Source organism: Pyxicephalus adspersus, chromosome 5, assembly GCF_032062135.1.
Source record: "Pyxicephalus adspersus chromosome 5, UCB_Pads_2.0, whole genome shotgun sequence".
NCBI lineage: Eukaryota > Metazoa > Chordata > Amphibia > Anura > Pyxicephalidae > Pyxicephalus > Pyxicephalus adspersus.
This window is the reverse complement of record NC_092862.1, coordinates 115,121,619-115,137,428: the sequence shown is the minus strand read 5'-3', so window position 1 is coordinate 115,137,428 and position 15,810 is coordinate 115,121,619. Positions and strand designations below refer to the sequence as shown.

At 37.7% G+C, this 15,810-nt stretch overlaps 1 long non-coding RNA gene across 1 annotated transcript in view; it reads right to left on the bottom strand.

The window, feature by feature from the left end:
• The window catches only part of LOC140331478 (uncharacterized), a 276,876-nt gene extending 271,832 nt beyond the window's left edge, over nucleotides 1–5,044 (bottom strand). Inside the window, exon 1 of the long non-coding RNA XR_011920939.1 lies at nucleotides 4,972–5,044. This is a non-coding gene — a long non-coding RNA (uncharacterized lncRNA). The remainder of the gene's footprint in view (nucleotides 1–4,971) is intronic.
• Nucleotides 5,045–15,810: the final 10,766 nt, after the last annotated feature.

The window sequence follows — 15,810 nt, the reverse complement described above, 5'->3', positions numbered from 1 at the left end:
TTTTGTAAACAACTATTTTTGAAACAGTTCTATTGTGCTTTGGAGATTTCTGGTTCTTTTGGATGAAGACCATTATAGCTATATGATGCAAAATAATGAATGGAAGTATAGGAAATATGTGACAAATTCAATGTACTAGAAGGTGTTCTGTTACCAGAAACAAAGTTTGCATAAAGCTTTCATACTTAATTGCCTGTACAACTTATCTGGGCAGTGTTATGTTATGAACATGATCTTATTAAAGCTTCACCACCTCTTAATGTGGTATATCTTAGCACTGATTCACAACAGTGAATATCTGTGATGAGATCAAAGCTTTTTTGCACATGCTCTGTCCTTCTCCACTCTCTGAATGCCCTAATGGAACATAAAGATTACTAAAGCTAATTATAGGCACTGGATTTTTGAAAATCTGGCATCTCTACCGATGTCTCCCGATGTCACTTTGTGGTACATCCTGCTGAATCACCAAACGACAGATAGTCAATGCTGTTTTCTATGGAGGAGAACACAACAGAGTGCCTCCCTTTCATCCTTCCCCCACCCCTCTCCATTGAAAGAACAGCAGTGTATGAACCAAGCTCATTCCTTGCTACTGTCACTGTAACAATTACTAACAATTGTTCCCAGTGACAATTATTTTTAGTGCATACATCAAAGCACTGAAATATATAAAAAAGTACACATGAACAGATCTGTTGGCAGTTTTAAGCTCAACCATTTGGTATGATCAATTTTCCTATTGGTAATCAATCTATGAATCCAAAGTACAAAAACATGGCGCATGTGTGTGATATTCTGCATTTCCAATCATGGGTGGGAAGAGGTGAACCACAAGGCAGTTGGAGCTCCCAATCTGATTTGCTCAACCGTTTATAAACACGACTTGACTTGTGTACATTTAATTGATTTTTAACCCTAGAAATCAGTCACTTATGATCATTTGGCTGTGAAACTCACTTGAGATTAATTTTGGATCACAAAATTTAATTGGATAAAAATTGTAGTTCCAAATAAAAATATGTTTTTGAGAGTGCTCTTTTTTCACATTTAAACCTGCTTGTGGACCCTCATGATGCCCAGCCTTAAAAAGATAGAAGCTGAATGTCACTGATAGGTCCCAATATACTTGCTATAAGACAATACTGTAATTAAGTATTCTTTGCTTTTGTATGGGTGCAATTGGAAGCAGTTGTTTTTCCATCATGTGTAATTTTTACAGCAGGATAGAAAATAGAAAAAAAACAGCAATACAATAGTAAAACAATAATTAGTAGTAATAAGGCATTTTTTTATAATTATTGTTGGGCAATTCCCCTCCAGGAATGATTGATGATGCTTTCTGAACTCTAGCGATTGCAAGGAGTGCAAGCTACATTGGTTTACACAAGGCTGGATGGAGCTCAGGCTGCTCCACTACTTCTGTTTGCACAAGAAATTCATGTTTTAAACCTGAGAAGAAGTTGACAAGAGGCTTCTGATTATGTCTGTTATGAGTTAGGACCACACAAAGATGACACATTAGAAGATTTTTTTAAAAACAGATATTGATATGAAAGTGCTAGGCCTGTGTATAAGTCTATCTGTCCATCTGGAAATCTGCCAACTGAAAATGATCAATGTAGCATGGAGAATAGGTAGGGGGTTGTTTTTAGCCTTCTGCGACAAGCACAGTGCAAAACGAACCTGTATGCAGTCGCTTAGGTTCACCAACACCAGTTTAATTGTGCTGTACAGGTTATTGTATGGCAGTGCAGAGGAAAGAAATCTGGGAATATGTGTACACTATCTACTACTTTCCCAGACACTCTCTACTTTACACTACCACATTACTGCCCCCTTGTTTCAACCCCATGGTTGGAACACAGCTGGCCCACAGCGAGTTTACCCGGGAGAAGGAATCTGCATTGGCCATCTTAGAGCCTGGACGATGCTGCACAGAAAAATTCAATTCTTGCAAGCAATAGAACCACCTATTTACTCCCTGGTTGGTCTCTTTTTTTTTCCTGACATCTATTTCAGTGGGACATGGTCAGTTACTAGGTCAAAGTGTTGACTTAATAAATAATACCATACCTCTTCTAGAGCCCACTTCAGGCATGTGATTCCTAGAGCAGGATTGGGTGCACTGACCAGATCAGTCTTTTTATGTTGGCTGAGCACTTACCCAAGGGAGAACACCAAATCCTGGAGTGGAATTTTTAAATGGCAGTGTCTTGCTTACCCCACTGTCTTGAACTACAACCACGACTGTATCTTGGCCGTCCTTTTACCAAATCCTAATTTTTCCCACCCCCTCTTACACCATTGTGTGTTCTGCATACTCCACAAGCTTTTAATATAAACTAGTGAGATACAAAAGACTAAACTACATTATTGTGACAGGTTATTTAACTATCATCTCATATGCGCTTTAGTAATACAGGGGACCGGTAAGTCACACACAAGGCCATTAGCCATGGGATATCTGTTTATATGTAATGTTTAAAAAATTGAATTTCGCACTAGCAGATTATCTATTTTCTCAATTTAGCCCAGTTCAAGTCAATTCACCAAGATTTTCATCTGTCCCCATTGCTGATAGAATTGTAGGTTTAAAATAAAATACTAAGGGGGTAGCACTGAATTTGTAATGTATTAATTGGATTAAGACCCAATCACTAAAATATTTCATAACATGTTGATGTAAGTTCAGCCTGTAAATATGCAGTTATCATAAAAAATCTCTGGTGAATCTACCAGGAAGATTCTAGTTCAGACACTCCCTGTTGTAGAGTGACTGCCATCTTTCAATTGTGCCTGCATGGTCACATGGGCTCTAAAGGGGTTTTTCTGTCACACTTTGTGCTGTCATGGTGCACTGTCTGCCAGAAAGTTGTGCCAGATCATTGATGATAGATCGGTGTTTCTCAACCAGGGTTCTTCCAGAGGTTGCTGGGGGTTGCTTAAGCAATGCACAGTTTGTGAATCTTTTACAGTTTTCCAGATACAAATGATCTTTTTGGCTATCTATAGGTGTTACATTCTTCCAATTGGTCAGCAATGTTAGAGGCATTCTTCTCACTGACCACCACACTCAAATACTGTGAATTTTGGAAATATTAATTATAGCAGGAATTCCCCGAAGACCTGAAAGTTATTTCAATGTGTTCCCCTATGTTGAAAAGAAACTCTGTGGTAAGTTGAGTTGACATAAGCAGGACATCACTGTAGGAAGCTTAAGGAGATCATCAAATAAACAAAGAAAAACATGGTATTTCTTTATGATCCACTATGTTTTAGCAAACTTCCTATTAAATCCAATGAAGCAGTGTGGATAAAAGTTAAAAGGCTGCATTTGACCTGCTTTGCATTTTTTAAGACAGCATGTCCTACTGAAGTGCATTTGAATTACAGAAGAATAGAGATAAATGTAGACTTATGAAAAACACTGTGTTTTGCATTTAAATACATGTGTTTGAGCAGCCCTGCATCTGAATGGAAAAAGTTGCATTTGACAAAAGTCTTCAGTATCATGCAATTAGGGTTTACATCTACTTAAATGCAATGTGTTTTAAAGCAGGAGCTCACACTAGATTAGTTCAGTCACAATCCAAGCCTACCACACAAGAATGAGATTTATAATTCTCCAGGAGTATCTATCATTGCAGTAATAAATGCTTGCTGGAAATCCATTGCATTGTAAAACATAAGCTGTGCACATTATATCTTCTATTATTTACTGCAATGTGGTATTATTACTTATATTTAACTTCTACATCAATAATTTACCTATCACATTATCTTACTTTTTTATGTTTTAATAAAGAGAAAATATACAATACTAGTGTAATAACACAAAACATATACATTGTTATACATACAATGACTATGATATAACTTGATCAAAAGAAAGAGAAAGATCAATAAGAAGTTAAAAAGGACACATATGTGTAACTTCCATCTATTAGTCAAGAAATAAAGTATGGTCATTGGAGAGCAGTTTAACGATATACCAAGACTTTGTTCGAATGAGTTTGGATAGCTTGTTTCATCTGAGAAGGTAAGGTATCAATAAAGAATTTCCATATCTCAAAAAATGTATTCACACGCATTTTCTTTTCCATTGTGGATTCAACTCAGGCCATTCTAAAGACCTACATTATTTAATCCTTTAAGAGAAGGTGAGAGGTTCTAGGTTTAGCCATTTATGAAAGTAGAGGGTAGTAGAATAGTTAGATACAAATCTCTAGATTTTTTTTTATTTGGGGGCAAATCCAGAACATATGATATAGATCAGCTTTACTTTTCCTGCATTAGGGACAGTTAGAAGTGGGACTAACCCCAATTGGAAAAGGCAAACCCCTCTATGCTCTAACAAAATCTTTAAGGATATCAGAAGGAGGTTTAGCCTAAAAGTACAAAGATCATTTGGGGAGTTCTTGAGATCACTTGACATAGTCCAGAGTAACTCTCAGCTAATGTTAGACATCAGAAATTGCTTTTCTAGGCGAGTTTAGTGCAGACAACATTGGGTCTTAAAGGTTAAACCAGAGGTAGGCAAACTTCGGTCTTTAGGCCAGATACAGCCTAGCCAGTATTCCAGTCCAGGCCCCCCCTAGTTATTTATTGTTGGATCCGGCCTAATTGAATTGTCGCGTTATTGTGAGTTCCTGCGATATCATCGAGTTCCCACACAGTAACCCCAATTACTATGCCCAAAGAGCAGAATTAATGTGCAGCTACCAGTTTCCGGAAGGTTGACCTTGAACGTCGTGTCTTCATCCCCGAATGGACTGATGAATTATCCTTCGTCCAACGCGGCAACAAAGCCCTTTGTTCAGTGTGCAACGACATGACATCAACAGCACTTTCAAGCGGTCGAATCTTAAGGAGCATTTCGATGACAAGCACGTGCACACGTACAGAGACTACACCGCGGATGAGCGGAAGACTGAGGCTGCTCGCTTGCAGTCCCGGTTGGAAAAAAACATTCCTTGGACACCTTGTTTCTTCTGGCCTAGTGTGCCTTCTTGACCTCCTGAAATGGCCTAGTAGTCCAAAAATTTTTGCCGACCCCTGGGTTAAACCAATCAATGGCTGAGAGGCGCTGGAGTACATGCAAAGTGTAGGATTGCATTTGAAAGAAAATAATATAATGCTCTTTTTAGGGGGAATAGTTAGATATGGCTTCTTTATAAGGAATGAGGTGGTGATTGACTTAACTGTGAGGGAACGAAACTCTAGTCAAGGTTTCCGGTTAGAGGAGTATTTTTCTATGAGGGTCAGAAAGGTAAGTGGGACAAGAACTGTGGAGGGATTTGAGCACAGGAGTTTGAATTTGATTCTAGGGTGAAATGGAAGCCAATGAAGAGAACTACAAAGAGATGCAGCTGAAGAAGAGTGGGGGGAAAGATGGATGAGTCGGGCTGCAGCATTCATAATACATTGTAGAGGATAGAGTCGGGTTAGTGGTGAAATACCAGAGGAGGTTACATTAGTCCAGACGAGAGGTGATAAGAGCGTGTACAATGAGTTTGGTGGTCTCTGGGGACAGGTAGGGGTGGATTTTGGAGATGTTGCACAGGTGAAAGTGGCAGGAACTCAAGATGTGGGCGGTGAAGGAGAGGGCAGAATCAAAGGTAACACCAAGACAACTTGCCTGAGGTGAGGGACGAATAACAGTGCTATTAACAGTTAGAAAAATGTCAGCAAGATATTTTGAATGTAAGGGTGGGGGGTGATGAGTTTTGTTTTATCCAGGCTGAGTTTCAAAAATCTGTCGGCCAACCATGACCATGACGAGATGATCGTCAGGCAGCATGAAACCTTATTCAGGACTAGGAGAGACAAGTCAGGGGTGGACAGATTCAGTGGATTTGAAGTTCATCAGCATACAGATGGTACTTTAAACCAAAGGCAGATATGAGTTTGCCAAGTGAGGAGGTGTACAGAGTAAAGAGGACCGGTCCAAGTACTGACCCTTGGGGAACACCAACAGGGAGGAGAGTGGGATAGGAGGAGTTACCATTGAAAGGAACTTGAAAGGAGCAGTCAGACAGGTAGGAAGCAAACCAGGAGAAAGCAATGTCACTGATACCAATGGAGCGCATGATTTGGATTAAAAGGGGGTGATCAACAGTGTCAAAAGCAGAGGAAAGATCTAGGAAAAGGAGAAGGGAAAAGTTGTCTTGATACTTAGCTCTGATGAGGTCATTTGCTGGCTTAGTAAGGGCTGTTTCAGTGGAATGGTCAGCTCGAAAACCAGACTGGAGTGAGTCAAGGAGAGAGTTGGTGTTCAGGTATTTGGTGAGTCTTTTTTAGACAAGCGGCTCAAAACTTTGGACACAAATGGGAGAAGGGAAATAGGACAGTAGCTGGAAAGTAGGGAGGGGTCTAGTGCGGGTTTCTTCAGGATAGGGAGAATAATGGCATGTTTGAAAGCAGAGAGGTAGATACCAGTAGAAAGGGAGAGTTTGAATAGTTGGGTTAGTGTGGGGGGCAGGAGTGGGCAGGGGAGTAAGTCACAGGGAATTGGGTCAGGAAGACAGGTAGTAGATGGAGATGATGGGAGAAGAGAGGAGACTTCATCCACAGTAACAGGGCTGAGGGAGGTTAGTGATGATTTACAGGTGGAAGGGGTGGATATGGTTGGAGTGGCCCGGTGAACAGAGACATCATGTCTGATTTGGATGATTTTATCTCTAAAGTAGGTGTCAATTGCACAAAAACAACAGCAAATATCTCACTAGATTAGTGAAAGTCTGTTATGTGGTCAAGATATTGAAAAAACTTTCACATTTAAGTTTCTTTTCTTCTTTCAACTGTAAGAAGTAAGAATATTGGTTTATAATCTGAAATAGGTGAATCAAAGTTATATTGTAAAATAGTTGTAACTGTTTTTTGCTTTTTGTAAATATATATGATAAAGTTATCAATGCTTATGATTTTATTTCATGTTCTCTTCCTAGCTATCCATATCTAAAGTACAGTAAATTTAAGCTGTTGACATATTTGGAAGTCATACTGGCAACTTATATAAGGAATGGTGATGTTTTTTTCACCAAAAAGATTAAGAACCCCTGAATCAGGCCCTTTATATAGGTTTGAATAGGTTTTTAGTTATTTGGACTCCTAAAAAGGGAAGCTTGTGTTTACACAAAATGAAAGGAAGCAATCTATACCAACTGGGTTTAGTACAGTGGGGAAGATATAGTTCCCTACATTTGTCTAAATTTATGGTATATCGAGAGACAAAAACCATACTGTGAAATCAAAGTTATATTTAACAAATTATTGTCTGTTTTTTTCACAGATCTAGCACCTATATTTATGCCCTAAAACTCATCAGAGGATTCCAACAATCTCAAAAAAGGGTCCAGGGTTCAAAATGAAAAGAATAAGGGAAAGGAGGAATTCCTGTCTAGTACTTCTAGACATGGAGATTGGTTCTGATAGATTGCCAATAAACAACAACTTGGTGGATGGGTTATGATATACAGTATATATAGTATATAAGAGGAGAAAACTAAATCAAAGGCTCAAGATGCTAGGATCCTGTGTAGTAGAGGCCACTTGATTTTGTAAAAACCTTCTTAACATATTAACATGAATGTATTCTCTTACTTTTTATAAAAGAATAAAATGTATCTCCATACAGTGCCTTTATAATTTTAATGTTTTTTATTTTCATTTTAATTCTTAAAAAAATATAATAACAAATGTTAAAAAAAGAATAAAATGTAAATACCAGTGCTATGATTATACCTGTACAGTTTCGGATTTTACCTATTATCTGGGAGGCAGTGCATGTATTTTTCATCCCAGTTTTATTCAGTGGTAAACATGTCAGTATATGTTAGAATGTTTTCATGGAGCTCCTGTGAAAGCTGTGTAACTCTGATTTGATTATTCATTATTACACTCTGCTCAAGCAAATTGTTTCATACAGTGACTTTTGTTGTAAGATAAGACACGTGATCTTTGTTCCTATAGAAGTTCAAAGCATATATGGAATGTCATTGAGAAAAACAAATATGTGCCATAAAAAGCTAACTACCACACATAGAATAGGGCACAAAGTACAAGCTCCTTATCAGCACTTCTGACTTGAATGTCAAACCTAAAAGAACATGATTGCCAGTCTTATTTCTTTAGCTTGTTTTTTTCTGTCTAACAACAAAATTGTGTTTTTACATATATATGTTCTTCATTTTAGTAACTTTTATTAGGTATGAACTCATTTATTTATGCTTTACAAAGCTTTATACGCTTGTTGTACTTTCTCTGTTGCTAAATTATTCAATAAGATTAAAGAACAATGAGCTGGGACTGGGTTGATGGGCATTGGGCTTGCATGAATGGCATCAGGTTGGCAGATTGAAAAATCATTCTAAATTCATTAACAAGATCATTTGACCTGCAGATGACCTTCTGAACTGCCTTTGACCTGCTTCAGGTTGGTTTTGCACTGCTGTGGATTTATTTAAGAATACAAAGCTTGTTTAAAGCACACAAAGGCCTGTGGACACAGATTCTAGAGTGGCCATACAAGACTAACCCCGCCAACAACTTTGAGACGCATGGGCAAATATTGGGCAGCATATGGCTACCCAAATGCATTATATTAAGAACTTATAACTGACCATATTACTTACAGATGTTTTCCAACTGCATGTGATCATTATTCCCAGTGAATGTGAATTAGTTACTTATTTGGTAAGAAAAAGGAAGAGGAAGGGACCAATAGATCAGTGATTGGAATAGACCAAAGAAGGAAAAAGCAAAGTTGGCAAACAAAAATTGCTTATTATTTGATGAAATAATTTACGAAATAAAAAAACAAGATGTATCAAAAAAATACTTCATAGGGCTTAAAGGCTTCAAAGCTAAGAAGAGTTCTCCTAGTAACAATATTAGCACGTGTTTGTACTAAGCAGAACTACAGTTTGACAGAGTTGTAAGTATTGCAGCGTGCAAGCAGTAAAAGAGGTCTCAAATCCCGACGCATTTCGCCCTTAGGCTTCCTCAGGAATATTGTAGAGACTGCAATAGTACTGAGTATCAACCAAAAAATATTACAGATACATCCATTAAGTACATAGTATAAGTAAGTATAAAGTTTTTGTCAGGTATGACATATCTTAACATATTATAATAATTAATTGGTGTATATATTGTATATTGTATATATGTATGCATTTTTTAATATAGTAGAATGACAAAAAGAGGAACAGTAAAGCAAAGACACTGCAACACTGATTAGCTGGAAAAAGGAGCTAAAGCTGAACACTCTGCTAGCGTTTTTCTTTCTTTTCCTGTAGACTGCCTTAGGTGCATGCAAAATGCAAAAAATGCTCTCAGCAGAAGATGGGTGCCAAGACAATGTAGCGCCATCAATGGTCATTCAAAAGAGGAAAAAGGAAGATTCAGGTCTGCGGGAATGACAGAAGATGGCATCAGCAGGGGGCAGACAGTGCATCAATGGAGGAGGGAAAACTCAGAGGTAGGTCTGTTACTTGATCCCAATATATCTCATTTATAGACTTTGACCAGCTGCTATCTAGCAGTAAAATGAGAATACCACCATGCCATTTAAGGGCATTCACAGAGGACAGGAAAAATAGCAATTATGTAGGGTATTACCCCGAATACTGCAAAATAAAATTCAGGGGAATATAGAAAAGGTTTTTCAGGCTAGCAGAGGTAATGGCAGGCTTCTTGAGGCACATGTGACTTATAAGAAATGGCTTGATTGATGCTGGTTTACTTTAAAGTGAACCTGTGAACATGCTGTAAACGTTTAATTATTTACATGATCTTAACAAGCAGTAGATTAGTTTTAGAATAATTCCCTATTAACCAATGTTGCTGTATGTACTTTGGAGCAATTTATCTTTTGAGTCAGGTCCCTCAGCAGCTCAGCTCAGATTGCTCCCCTGAAAGTTCTTTAATGTAACAATGCACATAATGTATCAATGTAATAAACAGATATGGGCAAAGACAGAAATACATAATAAAATACATGTGCCTTTATCAATTCTTCTAGGTGGTACTCTATTCATTTTAATTCACAAAAAATAAAAGTGTAAATCACTGTAATTTAAAAATGGACACAGCATCACCTGGTGGACAAATTGAGAATGCCATCCACTGATAAACCAGTGTAGATTCGCTTATGTTTACTAGTAGACATTTCAACTACATTAATAGGAACATTTCCCCATCTCAGTTTGCACACAACGATAGAATAGGCACTTATACCCCAAAATGATGATGAAAACAAATGTTTATTTTGTTCTGTACAATGTAAACCAGCCAAACAAGAATAGAAATGGAAAAAATCTGTATGTACAGTGGATGATACCTTTTTACACCAGCCTGGAAACCAGAAAAACAAGGCTGTCATGTGAAACAAGAACTGTGTTCTTCCAGGTGAGAAAAGCTGCAAACACAGCATTTCCAAGGATACAGCAGGAACAAAGCATATGGATTGGGGTGGTGACGCCTGTCTGCTACTATTACAGAAAACAAAAGCTGAGAATAGATATAAGCACAGTTTACTAAACATCATCACTGTGATATGTATTACTTTTGTTTGCAATAGAAGCTTTAGACATGAATTAAAAAATCACAGAGCAGAAAATTGTTCTAGCATCAGTATGTGGATGCCCTAAAGGCATACATTCAAACTTTAGAACTTGGGAAAAAGGAACATCACAAGTAGACATGGACTTGCAGAGCTGAGTGTGGAAAAATTACAATGAATATTAACATGATGGGACATTGCAGAAGTTAGTGTTATGTAATGTACAGCATATGGAATGCACAGATCAGGAATAGAACACACAGAACAAGATACAGAGTACAAAGGTTAGGAGTGTGTAACAATCCTACCTGCTGCTACAAGAGGCAGCAAAAATGTCATGATATTGCCAGTCAATGGAAGAAGAAAAATGCAAAGACTTAGGTCATCAGTGTAAGAAAGTTTCGCCCATTGCACAATACAAAAAAAGCATTTTCTGGGTTAAAGTGAAAAGAAACTCAACTCAACATAAAACCAAAATCAAGCCAGTGCTTTGTTGCGGACACCAAAATCTTTACTTGGTCCTTTTCCAGGTTCTGGGCTTTGACCATCTTGACTGGCCAGTAGAAGCAAGCTATGCCAGGACTGCGTATGTGTAGCTCACTGGGTATTATAGAATAGATTACTATCAAAGCTACACTATTTAAGTTAGGGAGAACCTGGGTGATCCAGCAAACCTGGAAAGAATTTCTAAAAAAATATTTTGCTATTAGTTGGCAAATGTTTTCAATCCTGGCCCAGATTCATTGCAGGTTTGTTGGATAACCCAGGTTCTCACATAATAATCTTTTTTCTAGTCTTGAGCTTTATTAAATCAGGCCCTCTGTCCTTTTGAAATACATTTTTTTGTTGTTCAGGTTTAGTTCCACTTCTGTTTATTTTGTCCGGGAAAATTGTGTTGCTTAGTTTACTTCTGCTTTAAGGAAAAAAAAAGAAAAACAGTTGATAAAGTATAACAAAGAAAAACAACAGTTGAAGAAAAATGCTTGATTTGCTTCCTATTTTCCTTCCTTATCTCTTCCTAATCTTCCACTCATTAACATGCTGTCATACTGTCAAGTAACCATGATCACCTGACAATGTGTTATATTGATCTTAATGAACACCTGCATTATACTATGACGCTGCACATCCTGTGCTACCAACCATTGTGGCTTTTCTCCATAGGAAACAAAATCTACGCAGAAGTCAAATAATACCTGAGCAGGCATGAAAAATAGCAATCGGTGTTGTGAGCATGCTTTCAAGATAATGCTGGGTGGAATTCTCACTGCCCATTGTTTTCGGATACCCATCTCTTGGCAGACAACGATAAGGTTTATGGGTGACAAAACCAATGCCTAAAGTCTTGCTTTTTATGTGTATGAATAACTGCAAAATGCTTCTAGTAATGGAGTCCAATAATATAAAACACTGATAAAAAATAAAATGTAATAAAAATCAATTTTTATGTAGATGTAAAATCATGGGAGCAGCATTTGTCTGCATTTGTTTTGCTGGAGTGCAGGAGTTATAATCAGAATTGAATGGCGCTTCTACGCTGACAAGATCATCTGAAAGCTTGTCAGGAGTTCAGGGTGTGCTCTGGCGTGCCAGTGTAAACACTTTGTAGGCCCTGGAAAATGCTTTTGTTGGAATGTGCTTCGGCTTCCCATTTAAATCTGCAGAGTGAATGGCTGGTCGATCCATGTTAAAGCAACAGCAGTGAATGTGTTGCTGTAAAAGCACTGCAACATCAATACAAACCATAAAATAATGCAAAAGCAATATTCAGAGTATTTCAGATGTTGCAGATGTACATGTTTGGAAGCCGAACTTCCACTTGCCTGCATTAAGGTTGCGTCATCCTGGTCCAGTGAATCAAGATAGCTAAAGATCATAAGAGGAAGAGAAAGAATTCTAACCTGCAATATGCTTTGTGCCCTGGGAATGCTTGTTTGGGACTGTTGATCAGTGTCCCAACAATACTGGATAATGGCATGAAAAAAAACTTGAATCAGAATTCTATCATTTAGTGTCTACAGGACACTTGAAACAACTCTGAGAATTAAAAAAAAGTGTTACACCCCTGGAAAAGTGGGGTGTGAAAGTACAGAAATGGGATGTAAGCTTTAGATCAAGGATCACAAGTCTCACACAGGACAGGCCTGAGGTCAGAAAATGCAGAGAATTCAAACCAGAACAAGATTCCTAGAATTCCTCACATATTTTTCCTTTTCATTTTACATGACCACTGTTTCACATGGAACATTAGCCAGCATAGGCTTGTTTAGTGGCAAACATCGAAAGGATGGGGAATTTGCCTTATTTAATTTATGTTGCCATTGCTAAGTATATCCAGTCTTTACATCCCTGAATGTATGTCTCTTAGATTGTAAGCTCCTCTAGGCAGGGTCTTCTTTTCCTCCTGTGTCACTGTCTGTATCTGTTAGTCATTTGCAACCCCTATTTAAACCCCTATTTACTAATACTGTATAAAAATAATAATACCCTTTCCTTCTTCATAGACCTGAAGGGCACTATGTGTATAGCACTTGTTCCTTCATCGGTCACCGGAAACGATTAGAAAAAATTGTTTCCAATGACAGTAATCTGACATCTGTACGAGGCTTTACTGTGCTGTAGCTTGATTTTTGCTACAGCATTTTGGGTTGATGGCACCTTTTTCACTTGCTTGCTACTAGTGGGGTACTTTTTTCTTGTAGCTTCAGTGATTTCTTTATTATTGTACATAATTTTTTTTTTGCACTTTATACCACTTTAGCTTATAATAATACCTAGTATTGATATCACTTTTCAAAGTCCATAGTCACATTATTAATTATTATTATTATTAAACAGGATTTATATAGCGCCAACATATTACGCAGCGCTGTACATTAAATAGGCAACATTACTAGTTGTCCCTTAAGGGGGCTCACAATCTAATGTCCCCACCATAGTCAAATGGTATTAACAATTTGAGGGAAGCAAATTAACCTTATTGCATGTTTTTTTTGGAATGTGGGAGGAAACTCAAACACGGGGAGAACATACAAACGGCATGCAGTTAGTGTACCAGCTGAGATTTGAACCTGAGACCTAGCATGGCAAAGTCCAGGGTACTAATAACTGTGCCACCATGCTGCCCTATCAATTTATCCCATGAGCCAAATAGTGACTAAAAATAGGGACAGTAATGATAGTGGTATATTCTGCTAACCTTTTTCATGCGTGTATGAAATTTTAAACAGTTTTTGTGGATTTTTGTGTTATATTTGCTTTTTCTTGTCTACATGAGACATGTATCATGTGCTTTCTTTTTTGTAATAAGTTACAGCTGGAAAGTGTACTAGGGGAATAGTTTCTTTTTCTTTTTATCTCTTATATCATCAAAAGAAAATCTACATGGCAGTTTGTTGTTGCAGATCACTGGCCCAAGCACATATGTTGAACTGTGCAGAGGACACGTCATACACTTAGGAGTCTATTCATAAAGCAATGAATCCGACATTCCATGGAGGAGAATTATATACTCCCATTGAAACATATGGACCTGGAAGATTGTCCATCATGGAATGTTTCAATACATGTCAGATTCACTGCTTTATGAATAAACTCCTTAGATGAGTGTCATTTGAGAGACTTAGTTCCATTTATTCTGTGCTTCCTCCTCTTCTGTACAGTTTATTGCGTTGTACATGCGGTGTCAAATTCACACCAAATATAGCACAAACAATAACCCTTATTGTGCATGTGCTGCAATATTTCCAATAAATTAGTTATTCATTATGCATTTTTAAAAGCTGACTGAGCGCTAGAAGATGTTTTGTGCACGGCGCAGCCGTTCTGAACACTGCTGGTGATAATTAGGTAGCGTGGGGGTTAACTAAAAAGTGATAATGAATAGATGTGTGTAGCTAAATTCCAAAAATAAAACTGTCATCAGACAAAGATGGTTCAAACGTGCTAGTTATCAGGTTGTCATTACTAGTTGTGACCTAAAACAATTATGTAGATTAAGACCTCTGAAATGTCTTGATCTTTCTTGATCTGCATATCTAGTTTCCAGTTAGTGTTAAGAAATAGAATTGTACAAGAGAAGATTCCAGCTTGTGGTTCTCGCAAACAGAGAACAAGTCAAGTTTGTATTTATGATTATCTCCAGCAGGAGTGCTTATGCCTTTCCTAAAGGTCCCCTTAGTCACTGGAGGGTGGTCAGATATGTATGGACACTGTAACTGTCCTCAGACACCTCTGTCTGTCATCATGTCCTTGTAAACATATGAACAACTTGCCTGGGAATTTATATTTAGCCTGCAGGGTCATAGGTGGCTGCAGACACCCCCTGGTGGCCTATTAGGGGAAAATAAAACATGGGTTTATAATTAGATCCCAATGAAACAGTTTATTCTTTCTGATGATTGGGCCACTTAGGGTTTATTGGAAACCTTTACAGAAAAAAATAAAGACTGTCATTACTAACCTTGTAGTCTAGTTGTTTGGCTGTCATGCTGATACAACACCTTCTAAATCACCAATTTGGAACATGTATGCAGATTACAAATTAGCACTTTGAGGTCAGAGCCTGCACATTAGAGACATCAATTAATGTAGTCACAGATTTTCTGACATGTTTGAACATCATGTGTAGATTAGGTACGCAGGCTAAAAATCATTTCCCCCTTTTTACAGTAGGAATCATTCATCTCCTATGTACCATTTCTATTTGTTGAACATAGAAAGAAGACTTTGACATTTCAGTAAGTGGAAGCAACAGTTCAGGCAAGGACAGAGTCCTCCCACTGGCTGCAGATCTGCCTGTCTATTGCCAAGGCAAGGCCCATGTCCTCCAAATGATTTAGTAGCAGCTACAGAGAAATTATGTTTATTATTGAAGGTGTCTGGGACTGCAATTTATGCTCCGTCGATATATTCTTGTACCTAAATTTATTTCTATTTATCAACATCAAGTTATTACTACATTGTATTGCAGTTTTGTGCTTTTTTTCTGCATTTTTTTTGGTTTCATAGGAAAAAATGTGTGCACTTAATAAAAGTTTTTTGTGGAAAGTATTCCAAGGGCTCTACTTAAAAATTATTGCCCCAGTCAATTCCTCTGAAATTCCCTGGTCGTGAATTTTATGGCCCTTTTTTTTTTTACAGTTCTCCTATTAAAACAATGGCTCGTTCTGACACCTAGTGGTCAATCGTCAAAAGTGCACAGCTGTCACATTAAGAATTGAATAGGAAAGAAACTAATTTTA